The sequence below is a fragment of the Struthio camelus genome, chromosome 1, assembly GCF_040807025.1.
Source record: "Struthio camelus isolate bStrCam1 chromosome 1, bStrCam1.hap1, whole genome shotgun sequence".
NCBI classification, from domain to species: Eukaryota; Metazoa; Chordata; class Aves; order Struthioniformes; family Struthionidae; genus Struthio; species Struthio camelus.
In genome coordinates, this window is record NC_090942.1 from 212,701,434 (window position 1) to 212,717,865 (window position 16,432).

Consider the following 16,432-nt stretch of genomic DNA (forward strand, 5'->3'; position numbering starts at 1 on the left):
CAGAAAAATGCAATTTTATTTCTTCTCTGCTTTAGCCTTGAGCATTTCAATGTGATTTGAACAGTACGTCTTTACAACTTCAAAGTCAGATTCTAATCTCAAACTGGCAGTGCACCTTGAGATTAAAAATTCGTCCACAACCAGAAGAAACGGATGTTTTCCACAGAAAGAAGTGCAGTAGGAGTTAACAGCATGACACTCGAGTATCACTCAATTAGGAAGTATATTGAGGAAATATTAAGGTTCCTGACATGGGGTTTCTTACAGGAAACAAATTCTGAATTCGTTAGGGAAAGAATGGCACCGTTCAGCTCGGGAAGAGTTTCGCAACTGATATTAATCTAGAACAAGGCAGAGTCTCCTGCCTACTGAGCTTTTGAGTACAAACCTCTACGTGTGGCCCCCTGAAAGCAGGAAGTCCAGGCAATGTCTTATATTTTCGAAACGTGTAATCCTGAAAAGAAGAAAATGAAAAATGGCTGGATGAGACCTCTTTTATTTATTTCCTAGCAGTTACAGCTACTGTGTCTTGAGGAACACAGTAAGGGATTTCTTTCTCTCAGCAGAAAGAAGAGTATCGCTGCGGTGGAGTCAGCTTAAACCATGGAAACTGGGAAGCAGCTACCAGATGTTCAGGGGCCTGCTGGCACGGAGATAACAGCCGCGCGGGCTGGGTGCAGGAGGGTCTCCCAGCCAGTTCAGTACTCCCACTGTGGCCGTTCGGTGTGCGTTCCTGGAGGACGCGTGGATCGCCCTCCGGTTTTCTTTTGGCCCAATTATTTCTGAGTTTGCTGATACACGTAAGCAACTGCTGTTATAATTGCACCTATGTTGCCGTTCTGTTGTTTAATTAACTGATAAACGCCGTATTGCATGAACTGAAATAGCGCCGCCTTAGTTGCGAAATTAAGGCTGAGATTTACAGGCGAACTGCAAGCGATTTCCGTAACCGCCTTCACAGCCCGCTCCCGGGCAGCCGTCCCACACAAGGAGGGGGATTATACCTGCGCAACTGCATCCAGCGGCACCGGGAACCGGGCGGCGCGTTCCCCCGGCCGACGGCCGAGGCGGCACCGCCCGGGGCAGGGCAGGGCCGGGCCGGGCCGGGCCGGCGGCGGCGGCGCGGCCGGGGCAGCGGGCGCCGCGGCGGGCGGCAGAGGGCGCCCCGCCTGCCGCCAGCGCGGGGCCGGGAGGAGCCTGCGGCGCGGCGGGAGGGAGGGAGGAAGGGAGCGAGCGAGCGGCGGCGGGTGTCTGCCACGTCCTCGGCGCCGCGCGGCCAGGCAAGGCAGCCCGCCCTCGGCGGGCGGCGACCGGCTCCGGGAAGTTGTCAGGCGGCGGCCGAGCTCGGACGCTTCTCTTCACTCAGCCGTCGCGCTGCCGCCCGCCCCTTCCCGCAGGGCAGCACAACTCCGAGTAAGGACGCGCGGCGGCCCGGACCGGCTGTCCCGCCGCGGTCGGGGGTGGGGGCGCCGCGTGGGCGGCGGGGCCGGAGGCGGGAGCCCCCCGCGGGGAGCCGCTGTCCGCGCCGGGCGCCCCGCGGGGCGGCGGGCGCGACTCCCGGGCGGGCCAACTTCCCGCCGACTTGGCCGGCGAGGAGCCGCGAGGCTGCGTCCCGCGGCGAAGCGCCGGGCGCTGAGGGGCCGCGCCGTTAAAACCCGAAAGTTTTAAAACCGGGCGTGTGGGGGCCGGGTGGCGCGGCGGGGAGCCGGGCTGGGGCTGAGCGCCTCGGCGGCGGCCGGCGACGAGGAGGCTGTCACCGGCGGGGCAGCCGCCGGCGTGGCGCGCCGTCCGCGGCGGTTAACGGCTCCCGAGCGGTTTAACGGTCGCCGGCCCCTGAGGGGCGGCAGGGGCGCGGCGGGCGCAGCCCCTCCGCGGGGTTTCCCCGCGGGGCAGCGGCGGGTCCGAGCGCCCGGCGCCGCCTCCTCCCCGCTGGCGACGGCGGGCTGAGGTGCGAGGGGCGCGGGGCCGGCTCGGCCCTTCAGGAGGCACCGCGCGCCTCCGCCTGGTCTTCTCTGAGACCGAACAGCAGCAGCCTTGGAGAAGCGCGGCCCGGAGCTTAATGGGGGGGGGGGGGGGGAATAACAATAATTCTTTAGAAAACAGCTGCAACTTCAAGTGTCTTATTTGTTTATTTATTTAAATTTCGGTTCCTTAGTCTCTGGGGCAGTTGTATTTGGGAAAGGGTTGAGGCTGGTGTTTAAGCAGCCCGTTGAAAAAAAATTGAGGAAAGCATTAAAAAGTGACCCAGGGAAGAAAAATCAAGAGACTCCGTTCTGAGTGTAAGAAGATGTGGCTTTGTCTATTGCCTGGCGTGCTGCATTAATTTGTTCTTGTTTTGTCTCTACAGCGTGCTGTGGCGAGTTTAATGTGGAGCTTTATTGTTTTCTTTATTGTTGGTTACCTGAAAAAATGAATTTAGTTTTTTTGTTATGTTTTTAAACCCATTATGGTTCAAACCTTCTTTTAAGGCAGTCGAGAAAATACATGTTCTTGTGTTACTGAGATTTCCCGATCCTGCGTGAAGTTTGTAGGAAAACACCAGAAGGTGTATGTGATACCCTGCTGGATTAAGACCTTCCGGTGTTTTCATGTTTTCTCTCAGTTTAGAGAGTTCAATAGTCAGCTATTTTTAGTATTGGTAAAAAAATTCTCTTTCAAAAGAAATAAAAATCATATAGGAATTCCCTGCGACCCTGTTAGCGTGCTTTTAATAACTTTTTTTGCCTCTCTCAAGTGCCTCTGTGTGGCAACGTTCAGTGGCCTATTTATAATATAAAGATTTCCTAGACTGAAAACAAGACGAAGGCAGACTTTAGACTGTCCTCAGACTTTGGCATTGTTAGAGATGTGGCATATCTCTGCCGGGTAAATGACCTGCTGGTTGTTGCAGCAGACTGTTGTAATTTTTTCCTCATGGCTTGTGGGAAATGTAAACGGGCCATATACCCAGAGAAATTTTCGGTGCAGCTGTGAAATGTCCTTTACTGTGTAGGAAATCCTAGGAATTACCTACTCATTTCTTTAGTGTTCTTTCCAACGTGAACTTGCACAGATCTTTTATTTTGCTCCTGGAAAGGGTTGCGGTGAAGCTTCTGGCCACCAACTCAAGGTGGTGCAGAAGAGTGTGGCCAGCGTGGGTGGAAATACAGAGACAGAGATGAGCGTTCACAGAGCTGGGTGTCTTGAGAGGCTGCCGAGGTGGGTGTTGGAAGCCTGATTTCTGGGGAATCCCTACCAGACAGAGCACTGTTTTGGTGTCTGATCAGTGTTCACAGACTGATGGGGCTGATTTGCTTGAGACATATGGCATTTAGCAGTGGCCGTATACCCATGTCTCCTTCTGTCTTTGAAATGCCACCAGAGCTTTGAGGCCGTCCTGGACTTTGGGATGGAGTGGAGGTTACCCGGAGCTGCTTGCCCTGAATCTTGCTTTGCTAGGTGACCACTCGTTTGCTGCTGCTTTTTTGGAGGTGTGTGCAATAACAAATGAGAAGGTAGACTGATTATTTCCCTGTTGCTCACTGTTGTATCAGTCTGCTAGCGGAATAGCCTGCTTTTTTTAATCTAACACTGTTTTTCATGCATTAAATAGGCAGTGAAATGCTTTTGCATATTGATATGATATACATACCAGTTAGGTGATGTGAGCTGGCTCATGGGGATGGTAGATAGACCATGCAGTGAGTAATTTGACTGTGGTACTTAAAGTGCAATGTAGGGCAGTTTCCGTGTTCATTTTTGTTTTAAATTTTCCTCCTCCATCATCTTTCTCCCTTGCCTTTTGCTTTGAAACCTGGCAAATGGTAGGGCTTGGGCAGATGGGCACCACATGTAGTTAAGCTGAAAAGGGAGAGTTTCTCCGTGGAGAATTACAGAGACACCCCGGTTCAGTAGGTAGCAGCACTGTCATGGGTACTGCACTCAAGGAAGGAGGTACTGATCTTTTTGAGGTAGTATCAATGTTTGGAAGAACTAAGCACAGGTTTGCAGAATACAGGTTCTGGTAGTATGTTTAACCATGAAAATGATTTGTCTGGTCTAGAGGGCCTGTCCTGCACTGCAAGATGTATCCATGATGTCCAATAGCAGTTCACATTGCATACCAATGTGGACTTCTTTTTTCTTGACGCGTGGCTGATTATGGAAATCCTATCATGCCTGGCAGAAGGTCGGCAGAGAGGTCCTGACTGTTATCTTGTCTTGTCTGGACTCTGGAGATCAGAGGTTGATTGGTGTTCACGACCAGCCGGACAACAGCAGGACTGCTCTCTAAGACCACAAGTGCTTTAACCGGCTGACATTGTTTTTACCAGGTAAGAAATTCTGAGGAGTTTCTGCGATTGTGGCATTGTGTGTTGCTCCATTATTATTATTATTAATATTTTTACTACCGTATTAGCTTTCCAGTAATTGCCCAGTAAAGCTGGGAAGTTACCTTCCTATCTGCCCATGTGGGGAAGAGTTATGATGACAGATGTGGGCTCAGGGTGGATTTGCTGAGCTCTTAATCCTGTTTGTGGCTAACAAGCTGTGCTAATGTAGAAGGGCATCTCTTTCAGTATATAAAGGTCTTAACTGCTTGCTTCCTTAGGGAAATGTGCTGTTACAATGCTGTAATTGTCTTAGCTGTAGTGGCAGGCCATGAGGTAGACAACGTAAACCTCTACAAAAATGCAGGCTATTCAGTTGTCCGCCCCGCTTTTTTTTTTTTTTTTTTTGGAGAATTTACCTGTTAAGACAAACCCTAAAATAAATGCTGTGGGCAGAAGAGGAAGCAAGCTCTGTATACTAGTTCTGGCAAACAGCCAGAGGTCAGATGTTTGTATATACACCTGTATCTTGAGGGGATGAGAATGTGTGATAATATTCTCTTTGTTGTCTCTGATTTACTTTTTTTTATTTGACTGTTTATTTTTCCCCCTCTCTATCTGGCTTCATTTGATTTGTTGTTTGCTGTTTTTAGTTGTTCTCCGTCACTTCTTCATCTTTTAAAAATGTGAGTCCCATGCTTTTAGATGTCAGTGTGACTAGAAGTTTCAGACCACTTTTGTCTTTAGAAATCCTGGAGAGCCTTTCCAAGCATAGCGCATGCCCAATTGAATTATTTTGTATTAATGTTTTTAAAGTGTACTAAGTGTATTTCCAACTTGGCAGAGATCTCTGTCTAATCCATCAGTGTTTTGGTCAAAACCTAATGTGAATAAATATTTGGACCTGGTAGGACTTACTTCTGGAGTTTCACATGTGTAGACAACATCACTTTCCACCCTATATAATTATTGTGTGTTATTTAAGCAGTTACCGTATTAAAGATGGTGGCTACACTCCTGGGGTCAAAAGACTTATCCTGTGTAGTTTGCTGTTGAGATTCTTTGGGGCTGAAAAGCTTTGAACAAAGTAACTGCTTGCCTTCCTCTTTCCTAATTTGCAATACTAAAGGCATATGCAAGATAGTGACCTTAACTCCACGTTAACCAGGTGGTTTTGGAGGGTGTTGGTAGAACTAAAAACTGAAACCAGCTAGGGTACGTGATTTGTACCACTTGCAGTACGTATCACTTTGTTCTTGGGATTCTCCTGAGCAGAGGCAGCCAAAAGTGCTAAAATACTTTTATTTTTTGGTTTATATCAAGCAGTATCTGTAATACCTGTAAAGGAAGGCAGTATCTGTGAATCATGCATTCCCTGTCTAATTGGCTTATGAAAATTAGAGACTCAGCAAACGTGTCGATCTTGAGGAATTCTTTTCGTTTTTTTCCTTTAAGTAGTGAATAATGAATGCTTGGCTTTTCTCACAGTCTGTTACAGGTGCCTGTGGACTTCCTGAGGTGAAGGGACATTAGAGAAAGAGTCTAAATATATGTAGAGTGAGTTGATTCTGACTCATTCAGGTGCGTGTTGACTTTCTAGAACGTTATGGCAGAAGACTAGAAGAGACAAATGTATGAGGATTTTGTCGTTTGGCCAGATGTGCAATAGAAAGAAGGCTGAAACTCTTTGTCAGACTCATCAACACCTGCTAGTCAGGCTAGACTGTAAACTTGTGCCTCATGCGTTAAAGCTTTGTGCCAGCTAGCCTCTTATCTACTCCCTTTCACCATCTTTATCTTCCATGTGAATTGCACATCTCTTTTGCAAGACTTTTTCTAATGATCCTTCTACTTGCATTCTAATTGTGTTGTGTATTTCTTTCTTTTTTTACTCCCAGCTGTTCTTTATCACTTTTCCTAATTTTTTTAGTTGTACCGTTAGATTTTCTTTTTCCCCTCCTTCTGTACCCCCCTACCGTGTTGTTTACATTTGTTCTTCCTTTACTTTCATCTTCTTACATTTTTCCCCTTTTAACTCTTATCCTCAGAGGAACCAGTTTCAGTCTTGGAGACCAGCCCTTTCTTATTGATTGCCAACTGCTTTTATTGAAACTAATTTGCATTCTCTGCTCTTATTGTGCTAGACAGAGGACTAGTGATCTTGAGTAAGGCTCTTTCCCCCAAGGCTTTGCTCAGAAGTTGTCTCTGTATTTCACGGCAAAAGTGGAAAATAAAGAGCATCATCAGTGCAAAAGCTGCTTCTGCCTAAACCAATGTGTTTACATATTTGTTGCAAGGAAAGTGGAAATGTGGCATGTGTTGCTGCTGGCACAAATGACTTCTGCAGGCAGAAAGGAGGTGGGTGTGGGAGTGTGGAATGCTGTGATCTATGATATTTACTTATATGGGCACCCATTAAAGTATAGCACTAACAAACCCAATCCATTTTGACTGAAACTGTTTATTGCCTCTGCATTTTTGTTTACAGGCACTTCTCTCGTGGTGATTTTTGGCCATAGGCAGCTCTCAAAAAAATTATTAAGAAAGCAGATATACTAGGGTTAAAGAACTGTGACTCTGCTGTAGTAAACTTGAAAAAAATGAAAGCAAAGCAAAGTCATTCTTTTTTTTTTGTTTTTTTGGCCTTTAATGCTGTAGGTACTGTCTGCATTGATAGGCTCTTAGATGAGGCTCTTCAGTAAGGCTGTTTGAGCCTTATATTGATGAGTGTAAAAAGCTCGAGTTCAGCCTGTCTTAATCTGGGGCTTTGTACCATGCTTAGAGGTATGGATAAGCATGCTTTGGATGTACTAGACCTACGGCATATATGCATTTCAGACAAAACCATCTTGTTCTCAGACTGCTTTATATTTAGAAGTTGATCTCACTGCTCTTTCACTGTTTGTCAATTTAATTTTGTTTGATGCTTAGAGAGGTGTTCTCTGGCCATGATATAGTGCTCACCACCAGACCTGAAGACGAGGTGTGCTATATAAACCCATTATTAAAACTCACTTAAGTGCTTTATGTCTTATGGTTCATTTGCTAGCGTGGCTGACCACTGGTAGTTAAATGGCAGTAACATTTGTATGTAGCATCTCTGCATCATGAAAGATCTTGTGCTTGGCTTTGACACCCGGGTAAAAGGACGACAAAGACAAGAAAGTGTGCGGATTAAGCTGCAGGGCGCAGCTTTTAATTACAAAAGTGCACCCTCAAACATAGCTTGGGTATATAGGTCTCATCATACAACTAAGATTGAGGATCCCAGACCCTTTCATTGGATGTTACTGGGTAAAAAGGAAGAAGAGACTATCCCATCAGGACTTGCTTCTTCTGGTGATTGGGATACTTGGCCTACTAGTTAGATACTTACTATTGTATGCCAGTCCCTGGCAATACTGACTGCCAGACTAGCTACAGGTGGACTACTGGTCTGGTCTTCAAGTGGCACCGGGATCAAATACGGCTCTGATCGTGCAGGCACATCCCCCAAAAAGCTCAGGGAGTTCACCTGCAGAGTTACTTGTCTGTTTGTTTTTGCAAACTAAAGTCTGCTTAGAAACCAATTTACCTGCTGTCACAGGGCGGCCTACTTTGGAGTAAGAGAGCTTGCTGTTAAATTGTAGGACAATTCAGGATAGAAACGGACAGATAAACATCTGTCTTAAATGGCTTGAGGGGTTTAGTTGACAGTGCTTCATTGCCTCATTATTTTCCCCCATCAGAAAAACTCCTTTTTACTGAGCTGACGCTATCTGAAGGCATGGCTTGTAATTGTAGTTGTGTAAACTATCAAATATGTTAGGAGGCTTAGAGACTTGGAGTTATTTGTGCTGAAGGGCTTTGGCATGGAGGAAGAGGTGCATGCAAACTTCTCCTTGCCTAAATATTTAGGTTTGATACCATTAATCAGAAGTCTGGATACTGGTTATTGCTACTGAACTGAGATTGTTTCAGGCTGCAGACCAAGCCTTAGCCCATTTCCCTTCATTGTTTAAGTCTTTCCCTCAGTGGTAAGAGAAACATTTTAAAAGGATAGAAAACAGTGTTTATAAAAATAAGATTTGCCTTGAAATTTGATTACTTGAAATACTTTTAACAACCTTTTACATTTCTAAAAGTTTGTGCTAGTTTACTTGGCAGTCTTTCTGTTACTAATTTAGTTAGCGTGTTAGCTTACTGTAAAATAATCTAGCTCTAGCAAACATATTTTTGCATTTTTTAAATGACATTATAGATTGGGGAAAAAGGAAGGGAAAGATTTATTTTTGCTGTGCTGTCCATGTCTTCTGCCTACAGCAGAGCCTTGCAGAGTGAGAGAATCCAAAGGTGAGACCTGTCTGTTCTGTGTCCAAACTCAGGAAAAAGTGAAAGCCAGCAGCAGGCTTGAGAATCCATTTGACTTTTCAGATCCTTGTCTCCGTTGATAACAGGATGGATTATTAAAAAAAAAAAGAATCATATTCAGTAGCAGAGAAAGTTAATAAATGTGTTGTGTGCTTAAGGGGAGGCAAGGGGATTTTCGAATGCCCAGAGAAACTGGTAAGAGTACGTCTTCGTAACAGATGCAATAACAAGTGGAAACTCAAGTTGGTGGCATGTACTATGTGTATTAACCCTGAGCACCTCCCAGGCTAATTATGCCCCTTCTAACACAGCTAGGGTGTATCTGTACAACACCTTGCAGACTGACCCACGCTTTTCTGCCCACACGCTTGAATGATTAGATAGGAGTTGAATCTTGTCTGTAAGCCTTCTAGCTTTATTTCAGTGCTGTGCTCGATTTAAAATGTGACTCTGAGGGACTGGTCTTTTTAGCTTGGGCACAGCACCGCTGTTAAACCGCTGCAGCTTTTGAACTGGAGGTGCTTTGCATGTGCCCTGCTGTGGGCGTGCAGGGGAAACTCGGATCTGCCTGTGGTTTACCCTCCTGATGTGCCTCGTCACTGGCTGTGGTCATTCGGACCTGTTTACTGCTAGCTTAGCTATTTGCTCATGCCACTTCCCCATGCACTGTGTAGGTACCTGAGATGCCCAGCTGCCCGTGGGAGGTCAATCTCAGCTGTCCTTTGTGACTTTGAAAAGGTCCTAGTGTGATTTTTGTGTGTGTGTGTGTGTGTGTGGTTTTTTTTCTTTCCCCTGGAGGGAAGTGCCTGTGCACTTGCTGTTTAAATTCTTATTATCTATATGTATTTTCTTGGCCAGGCTTGGTTATGCAGGGTCTCTCTTAGAGCAGTGAGAAGAACCCAGTGGCACCTGAAGCTTTTCTACTTCATGCAATTCCTTGCCCTTTTCAAACACTTTGTGCTTTTGCGCAGATGTAGTCCTGCATGTTTTACATATCCCATGTTGCTAAGTTAAATGAACATTTAGGATATTTGAAAGATGTGCGCTTTGATGATAAATGCACATTCCCTACATAGCTTCCTCTCCGTACTCTGTGTTGGGCGATACTGAAGGAAAAATTTAGTATGAGGAGAGGTCTTCAGACAGTTTTAGCCTTAACAACACTTAGAAGCACAAGAGTACAGAGTCTGAGGAATTAACGTCAATATTTTCAGATATTTTCTTAAAACGTAAGGAAAGAAGTGACTGGAGGATCAAAACTTTCCCATTCTACTAGCTGAGAAGCACAGACAGCATCCGAGAGCTAGGTAAGGCCTCACAAGCAGCGGTTATTAGACTACAGAAGCTTTCTGGGCTATGCTGAGTATTCAGAAATACAGTCAACAGAATATGCTTCCCGGAGTTGGAAAGATTTTTAGGTAGTTTCCTGTTTATCTGTATGCTTAAAATGTCTTTGATAATCCCCATATAAGATAATCTAAAAGCATTTTTAAGCTTAACCTGTTTGTAATTACAAAGAGGCCTAGTGGCAAGATATTTCACACTGCACACTTGCAGAACCACAGCATACTAGCTGGATAAATAACAGAAAACTCTGGTTTTTACTTGCTGCTGTCTTTTGTGCCGAATGTTAATTGTTGACGGGTTTTTTCTTTTTGTGAAACAAGTAGGTATGAATTCTTCTCTGAACATTTTCATTCTGTGAATGTTTTCATTCACTGAGTGACGAATGTGATGATCCATCGTTACAAGTTAAAAAGTTAAGTTGTAGGCATAAATTGTAATGCCTTCTGTGCTTTTATGTATTTTCTGCAAGAATTGCAGTAAATGCTGCAGATGTTTGAAAAAATAGAAAAAGGCTAATTTTTTTGAAATAAATATTATTCCTGAAAGTTTATTTAAAGTTATTGACAGGAGAGTGAACAGGCAAGGAGGGGAAATTTGGTGTTTTCTTTGGAACATACCTTTCCCAAATATATTTTTAAAGGTTGATAACCTATTTTCTGCCTAGGAAACCAAGGAAGTCAAAGAGAGGAGGAGATTATGGGCATGTCCGCTCCTTCAGTGCTGTGGCGTTTCTATGACTTCCGTCTCCTACCCAATTACAAGCTCTGCAGGAAGGGGATGTGCAACTTGTGTTGAAAGCCTTAAGGTTTCCTTTTTCTGTGAGCGAGCTGGTTTCTGACTGGGCCAGTTAACGTGTGCTATTGGGGCATCTCTCCATAGCTTCCATTGCCCTAGAAACTTTGTGGGCTCCACTATTCCGGACCAGGCTGGTTGTTAGTGGTGTTGTCCCTCCAGGCTCGTAGTACCCGCAGTGCAGCGGCATCAGCAGTGTGCAGCTCCCTTTGAATTCTGCTGTCAGTAATATGTCTTGAGACTAAAGCATTGCTGTTGCAGATTCCGGGGAGCCCTGAATATGAACGTATCAATTACGTGTCAACGCAGCAGCATCTGTCATTGAAACTAGGCATTGTTTATTTGGCATCAGCATAGCAAAGGTTTGGCTGACAGCCAGAGTAAAATATTCCAGCAGAAACTCCTGCAACAGGAGCCATCTCTGAAGTAATCCTCTGAAATTGAGGTGCTCTAACATCATCTTTTAATAAATTCTTAAGACATTAGGGACCTTAGCAAAAAGCCTTTCAGGTTCCACGTTCTTGTCCAGCTTTATTTCTCTTGCGTATTCAATTATTTTTCATTCTTTTTCTCCAAAGACATACGTACAAGATTCTAGCAAGTCCTGTGATTTAGTATCCTTTTTAGACTTTTAATTGCATTCATTTTGAATTTTTATGTAAACAAATTTTGGAATATGAAATCAATGATGACTTCTTTGGGGAAACTTTGCTTACCTTTAAAGGAGGCAAGGCTTTCAAAATGAAAGAGTAAGAAATCATGTGCCGTTTCTCCTAAAACACAAACAGTTGTTTCTATTTTTTGTTTATTTGTTTGTTTTGCTGTTGCTGATGCTAGCCCCTGTAGTTTTCTTCACTTTTGCTTAGACCTTATCTAACGGAGTTTCATGTTCTGAGAGATATAAGTGGGTCAAAATGGTAGTTCCCAAAAGTTAGGGAAGTCCAGAAGACACCCCATTTGTCACTGACCTGTCATGGTTCAGGCAGGACCTCAGAGCACCTGTGGGAAATCAGAAACTGAGATCACTTTGCCTTTAAGGATGGTCCTTATCATAGTTGCAGGATATAAAGAAGGAACTCTTGTTTAATGGTATAGCTTATTACAGGCAGCTGGTCAGTTCTGATGTAAATGTATTTTAAAAAATGAAAACAGGAAAATCAGAGTGAGAAAGCAGAACATATGTCAGAAGGCATTGGTGGTAGGTATAGCACATTCAGCTGTCTTTATGTCATCCCTTTTAACTGGCTAGGCTTCAAACTCTCTCTGTTCCTTCATGAAATTAGAGGTGTCCACTTGTCTTCTAAAAAACTTCCTTTCTAGGAAAGTGTTAAGAACAATACAGAGATAAAAGTAGTTGGGAGAAAATATGCATTGGATTTTCAGTGCTGGAAGGAAGACTTGTAGAATAGAGATGAGTGGTTTTTGTTTTTTTTTTTTTCCTGAGGTTTGAAGTCTTGTGAAGTTCCATTTCCCTCTCGGAGGGGAGAGAACAATGAAAGGAAGGGAGGTCTGTTGTATTCTCTGCATTTCAAATGAGTTCATTTCTGTTTGGATAGAGAAGAAATAGCAAATTTGGATTAACTCTTAACTTCATGCTCTCAAATCACAGTTCTAGAGATATGTAATGAAACCTCTTTAGGAGAATAAATGTTACCTTTTATCCAAGCTCAGAGTTTATTCGAGGTCAGCTTTGTTGTCCTGGTAAAGCTTGAATTTAATGATTAACCTCTTTGCGACTGTTCATGTAACTCTGGCTTTCCAGTTGTTACGTTATATAACATGAGATGAGATGATAACAGAATGCTGTAATAGAATAGTACACACTATTTGGGAAGAGTATCTATTTCCAAATCCTGTATGCGGTATGCATCACCCTTGCTGAAGCTGAGGGAAGCCCATTAAGAAATCTGAGTAACTGTGTGCTCTCTAGTTCAGTTAAAATCTCTGTCCAATGTGATAATGATACCTAGCTGGCAGCTTATCTAGTGACAGCACTCTCTCCTTTTGTAGAGAGGTGTTCTCTGAAGCAGTGCAGCCTGGAATGTCTATTCGTTGCAGCCACGTATAAAGTTGACTATTGAAAAGGGATACCCTATAATAAGTTTAAAAATCCTGTCTGGTGTTGAACCTGGCACTGTCTTGTTGTGTTCTGTCACCCTTCCATTCAGCAGATGTCCTTGTGAGATCTTCTATGCGTCATGTAAGCAGTAGTATACAAGGGGAGGTGAAAGCAACCCTGAAAAGTGCACTGTTAGGTCCAAAGTTCAAAGCCAAATGTTACAAAGCACTAGGCAGTGTGCTTGCTCTAGCAGTAATGATCTCTAATTTTCTGTAGCTAAATATATATGTATTTATATATATATATCTCCATGGGATTTTGAGAAGCAAGTGCAAAAACAATTTCCAAAGCAGCTTTAGTTAATTTAATGAATTGTGGAGTCTAAATTATTTTTCCTGTTAAAATGGAAAATATCAGGAAGCCCAGCTCTAATGCCATATAAGCAGTTGCTTGCGTCCAGAGAGACCTGGCTGAAAAGTGTGGACCACTGTAGTAGCGACTGGTACAAGCTGCCAGATGGAAACTGAACTTCTTTTACTTCCTTTCTCTTCAGCTCTTCCCACACGTACATAGTCCTGTATCTTCTGAAAGGGTCTTCTCTTGGTAGTTGGTTAAATCCCGTCAGTGTGTGTACATCTTCTATTTTTCTGTCCACTTGAAGGAGATGGATTTTGTTTGCAAGTGCCCCTCACCCCCTTAAAAGTGTAAAGCACTTAAAAAGTCTTGAGCTCCACCAATAACTTTACTGCTTAGCTGATTTTGTATTTCATGGTAAGTTTGCTGTTCTGAAGTATATTAATATTGTGGCGTTTCTGTACAGAAGTTTGTGATCAGTTTTGACATGTCACTAGCATCTCCAGTTGTTTGAAACTCTCCAGTGTGCTCTCAAGCAAGGTGAGAATGTACCATATGTAGAGCCCTGGGAGTAGGGAGGGGAAGGTAGGTAAAAGCTATTCTTTTCCTCTTCTTCCCCTTCTCAAAAATGTGCTTGTAGTTCTCGCTGCTAGGCTAGGTTAATTCACAGAATCAGAGAATGGTTGAGGTTGGAAGGGACCTCTGGAGATCATCTAGTCCAACCTCCCCGCTCAAGCAGGGACCTCTAGAGCATATTGCCCAGGATCACATCCAGATGGGTTTTGAATATCTCCCGCGAAGGAGACTCCACAACCTCTCTGGGCAACCTGGTCCAGTGCTCTGTCACCCTCACAGTGAAGAAGTTTTTTCTCAGGTTCAGACGGAACTGCCTGTGGTTCAGTTTGTGCCCGTTGCCTCTTGTCCTGTTGCTGCGCACCACAGAGAAGAGACTGGCCTCATCCTCTTGACACCCTCCCTTCAGATATTTATACACGTTTATGAGATCGCCTCTCAATCTTCTCTTCTCCAGGCTGAACAGGCCCAGCTCTTGCAGTCTTTCTTCATAGGAGAGGTGCTCCAGTCCCCTAATCATCTTGGTAGCCCTCTGCTGGACTCTCTCCAGTAGCGCCATGTCTCTCTTGTCCTGGGGAGCCCAGAACTGGACACAGGACTCCAGGGGAGGCCTCCCCAGGGCTGAGGAGAGGGGCAGGATCACCTCCCTCCACCTGCTGGCAACACTCTGCCTCATGCACCCCAGGAGACCATTGGCCTTCTTGGCCACCAGGGCACACTGCTGCCTCATGCTCAACTTGGTGTCCACCAGCACTCCCAGGTCCTTCTCGGCAGAGCTGCTTTCCAGCAGGTCAACCCCCAGCCTGTCCTGGTGCCTGGGATTGTTCCTGCCTGGGTGCAGGACCCTGCACTTGCCTTTGTGGAACTTCAGGAGGTTCCTCTCTGCCCAGCTCTCCAGCCTGTCCAGGTCCCTCTGAAGGGCAGCACAGTCTTCTGGTGTGTTAGCCTCTCCCCCCAGTTTAGTATCGTCAGCAAACTTGCTGAGGGTGCACTCTGTCCCTTCCTCCAGGTCATTGATGAATATCTTGAACAAGACTGGACCCAGGACTGACCCCTGGGGGACACCCCTAGCTACAGGCCTCCAACTAGACTCCGCGCCACTAACCACAACCCTCTGAGCTCGGCCATCCAGCCAGTTCTCAATCCACCTCACTGTCCTCTCATCTAGCCCACACAGAAAGTCATGCAGAAAGTCTCTCCTCTGTTGGACAGAGCGATCAGCAGTGGTTGGTGGATCTGTATCATAAGAGAAGTAAGTCTAGGTATCTCCTGACGTCTCTGGCTGCTTGTATAAAAGTGACAGTTCTGGGAATGCTGCCGGAGGTGGAGCATCCTGTCCACACCTTGCCTCCAAATGCACGTAGTGAGCTTATTGATTCTCTTGGGTTTGGCACCTTCTATGCTCAAAAGTGTGTGTATATATTACATTTGTCATTATTTAGCATGTTCAGGTGCTGGACTGGTGGTTAGTAAGAAGCTCTGATAAACCACTGCTTTGCTCTTTGTCCAGAGGCTGCCTCTTTGGTTTGTTTACCTCTCTCTGTTGAACCTCCATCCCTTCTCTTAGTCTCCCCTCTTTCTCCCAGTTCAGATTAGTAGCAATGTGTTGAGAAAATGACATTTTCCTTTTCCTTTATGCTTGCACTAGAAATTCAAATGACAAAATGCCCCTTCTTCTCTCTTGGGAATTGTAAAGTGCATTTTCAAAATACTCTTAACAATAAAAATTGGGGTCTCTGAATTTGCCTCTGGCCCTGTGGCTCTTGTATTGAGCAGCTGCCTCTTTGAAGCAGTGTTTGCAAAACCACTTCAGTACATGTTGATCTATCAAGTCAGTACAGGAACCTTACATAAACCAGTCTTCATTCACTTAACTCCAGGAGAACTTCTATGGTTAGTATTTATATGAAAAGCTTTCAGTGAAATTGTCTCACTCTCAAAAGAAAGGGTGGCTTTTCCCTGTTGACTCTCTGAAAAAGACTGCATAGGCTTTGCCTCTGAGACAGGAATCAGCAGGAAAATTAGGGTCGTCTTTAATTTGGTATTTCATTTTGTGAAATTGCCTGCTCTGAGAGAAATGAAACATTTACATGTATATTAACCAGTGTTTGCCAGCTCTTGGAATAAAGCCAGTTTTTTCAGGGCCAAACTCACTCTCTGAGTGGATGAGTAATAATCTGTTACTGTCACTTCTAATTTATGGATGGGTAGACAAAGCAACATTTGCCACTTCAAGTTGCCCTGTTTGTTTGAAAGCCTAAAATTCACTATTAGCTGTCAGCTTGGAATTGTGGAATATGGACAGCGTGCCTGCTTGTAGCTGACTTACTGAATATAGCTGTTGCAAAAATTTCAAAATGTCCCCAAATGAGAAGGAATAAGTATGGAAGACAATGAGGACACAGTAAGGGTACAGAAGTTTTGGAACAGTAATTTGGAATTTGCAGCAAGAGACTGAAGAGATGTGTGGGATCTCCTTTTTAAGGGTGATCTACAAGGCCCGCATGTCACACTTTTTTTTTTTTTTTTTTTTTTTTTTTTAGGTATTTTCGTTATAATGGCCAAGGAAATCCTGGAAATCTGTGTCCTTAACCCTTTCACATTGGAAAAAAATAAAAAAATCTGTGCTTTCCCAAGGTAATAGATA

The 16,432-nt window shown here is 44.5% G+C and overlaps 1 non-coding gene across 1 annotated transcript in view; it reads left to right on the forward strand.

The window, feature by feature from the left end:
• Window positions 1-1,189: 1,189 nt before the first annotated feature.
• LOC104150085 (uncharacterized) overlaps window positions 1,190-16,432 on the forward strand; it is a 29,906-nt gene continuing 14,663 nt past the window's right edge. Inside the window, exon 1 of the transcript XR_011138744.1 lies at window positions 1,190-1,413. This is a non-coding gene — a transcript (uncharacterized protein). The remainder of the gene's footprint in view (window positions 1,414-16,432) is intronic.